Raw genomic sequence first — 3004 nt, 5'->3', positions numbered from 1 at the left:
TCGTTAGCGGAATCAATCCCCATTAATGGGGAATGTTGGGGTCTACAGGTCAATGGGTCATCGTTAGCGGAATCAATCCCCATTAATGAGGACTGTTGGGGTCTACAGATCAATGGGTCATCGTTAGTGGAATCAATCCCCATTAATGAGGACTGTTGGGGTCTACAGGTCAGTGGGTCATCGTTAGCGGAATCAATCCCCATTAATGAGGACTGTTGGGGTCTACAGGTCAGTGGGTCATCGTTAGCGGAATCAATCCCCATTAATGGGGAGTGCTGGGTTCCTCAGGTCCACGTGTTCCCTTTGCTGCTCCTCTTTGGACGCTGGCCATCTCCGTGATCTCAGGGAGGACTCGGGGTTCCGCATCCGTAATCACAACCCTAATTCTGTGCGTTTTCAGCCCAAAACGTGACCGTGGAGGAAATCGTCAGCGCCTACAAGCAGGCGTGCCAGAAGCTGAGCTGCAAGCAGATCCCCAAGCTCCTGAAGCAGATCCAGGTAGAGCGCGTGGGCCCGCACGGAACCCGTTCTTTGTGCCCCGCGTGGTTTCTGCCTCACAGCCCTCGTTGGGGAGGAAGTTAATTAGCGCCGCGTTTTGCCTAATTTCCCCTAATGCCTCGGGGACGGGATGAATTCATTTTCCCGGGCGCTGTTTGCTCGTTAGCAAAACGCCGCCGCATGATGCCCAGAGCTCTTCCCAACTTTGGGATTTGCCCAATTTGTTGCGTTTTCTCCTTCTTTTCGGGTTCCCCCCCCCTTCCTCTTCTTCTTCCTGGGGGTAAATTCTGCTTTTTGCTCTTTTGCAGGAATTCAAGGATCTGGCTCCCAGGATAGATTGCTTGGACCTCAAAGGTGAGCGCCTCGTTCTCCGCTAATTGAATTCATCTTCCCACGTTTTGGGGCAATATCGGGATTTCAGATTGTTAATCCTTCGGTTGAACAGAGTGCCCGACAACTTGCCCAAACTGCCTCCATAAAAAGCTTTTGGGAGGGGGTTCTCTTGTCCCTTGAACTAAAATTTTAACATTTTTATTCTCGCTTTCCATCTCGTCCTTCCACTGCAGGGTCCCATGGTTCCATGATCCTAAAGGTCCCCCCAACCCAACCACTGTAGGTTGCCATGGTTCTGGGATCCTCCCATCCCAGCCATTGTAGGATTCTGTGGTTCTGGGATCTTTAAGGTCCCTCCCAACCCAACCATTGCAGAATCCCATGGTTCCGTGATCCTAAAGGTCCCCCCAACCCAAGCACTGTAGAATCCCATGGTTCTGTGATCTTCAAGGACTCCTATAACCCAACCATTGTAGAGTCTTGTGATTCTGGGATCTTTAAGGTCTCTCCCAACCCAGCCATTGCATGATCCCATGGTTCCATGATCCTAAAAGTTCCTCCCAGCCCAACCATTGCAGGATCGCATGATTCTGATCCTATAGGTTCCATCTACCCCAACCATTGTAGGTTCTCATAGTTCTATGGTCTTTAGGGTCCATCCCAACCCAACCATTGTAGGATCACATGGTTCCGTGATCCTGAAGGTTTCCCCAACCCAACCATTGTAGGATCACATGAGTCTGTGATCCTATAGGTTCCATCCACCCCAACCGTTGTAGGTTCTCATAGTTCTGTGGTCCTTAGGGTCCATCCCAATCCAACCATTTTAGGATGCCATGGTTCCACGATCATAAAGGTCCCTTCCAACACAAGCACTGTAGGATGCCCTGGTTCTGTGATCTTCAAGGACCCCTCTAACCCAACCATTGTAGGATCCCATGGTTCCATGATCCTGAAGATCCCTTCCAACCCAACCATTGCTGGATTCCATGGTTCCATGATCCTAACAGTTCCTCCAACCCAACCACTGTAGGATCCCATGGTTCTGGGATCCCTCCCATCCCAGCCATTGTAGGATTCTGTGGTTCTGGGATCTTTGAGGTCCCTCCCAACCCAACCATTGTAGGATGCCATGGTTCTGTGATCTTCAAGGACCTTTCCAACCCAATGGCTGTAGGATCCCATTGTTCTATGATCTTCAAGGACCCCTATAACCCAACCATTGTAGAATCCCGTGGTTCTGTGATCTTCCAGGACCCCTCTAACCCAACCACTGTAGGATCCCATGGTTCCATGATCCTAAAGGTCCCCCCAACCCAAGTATTGTAGGATCCCATTAACTTTACGGCCGTATAACAACAAGTGCACCTCCCATCTGCGGGGTCCCAGGCTCTGGATCCCCCTCCTCTTTTTTCCCCCAGACCGACTGCCCACCATCCCTGGGCACCGCAGAAATTTGCCTTTCCACATTTCACCCATTTTGTTGTTTTTTTCCCCAGGGGAGAAGCTGGACTACAAGGCGTGCGAGGCGCTGGAGGAGATCTTCAAGCGGGTGCAGTTCAAAATCGTTGACTTGGAGCAGACGAGCTTGGATGAGGACGTAAGTGGCGCGAGCCGCGCCGCCCTGTGGTTCTCGTTTCGACTCGGCGAAAGTCTCGTGGGTTTTGTGGTTGGTTCCACCCCCGGCGGGGAAGCGGATGAGGTTAAAACCCGCGGAAATGGTTAAAAAGCGTTTTCACCAACTGCGGCACGGCAGGTGCCACCGAGCGTCCCAAGGAGAAGGACCCGTGGGGTCACAGGGCCCAAGTCTTGGCTCCACGTTGGGCCATCCAAAAGTCAAACCCTAAGTGGGCCACCACGAGGAACCTGGAGGTTCTCACCTCTCTGCCCCACTTTCCCCATTCTAATCCCAATTTCCACCTTTCTGCCCCATTTTCACCATTCTAATCCCAATTTCCACCTTTCTGCCCCATTTTCACCATTCTATTCCCAATTTCCACCTTTCCGCCCCATTTTCACCATTCTAATCCCCAGTTTCCACCTTTCCACCCCATTTTTCCCATTCTAATCCCAGTTTTCACCTTTCAGCCCCATTTGCCATTCTCATCTCCAATTTCCATTTTTTCTGCCAAATTTTGGCTGTTCTAATCCCAATTTTTACCTTTCTACCCCT

The 3004-nt window shown here is 51.1% G+C and overlaps 1 long non-coding RNA gene across 1 annotated transcript; it reads left to right on the top strand.

The window, feature by feature from the left end:
• The first annotated feature begins 36 nt into the window (after positions 1–36).
• On the top strand, positions 37–2996 carry LOC110390569. The gene is made up of 3 exons (XR_002433778.1): positions 37–498; positions 807–852; positions 2331–2996. It is a non-coding gene; the product is annotated as an uncharacterized LOC110390569 (long non-coding RNA).
• The last annotated feature ends 8 nt before the right edge of the window (positions 2997–3004 follow it).

The sequence above is a fragment of the Numida meleagris genome, unplaced genomic scaffold (assembly GCF_002078875.1).
Source record: "Numida meleagris isolate 19003 breed g44 Domestic line unplaced genomic scaffold, NumMel1.0 unplaced_Scaffold1353, whole genome shotgun sequence".
In the NCBI taxonomy this organism is placed as follows: domain Eukaryota; kingdom Metazoa; phylum Chordata; class Aves; order Galliformes; family Numididae; genus Numida; species Numida meleagris.
The sequence above is the reverse complement of the archived record's forward strand: the minus strand, read 5'-3'. Positions and strand labels throughout refer to the sequence as shown.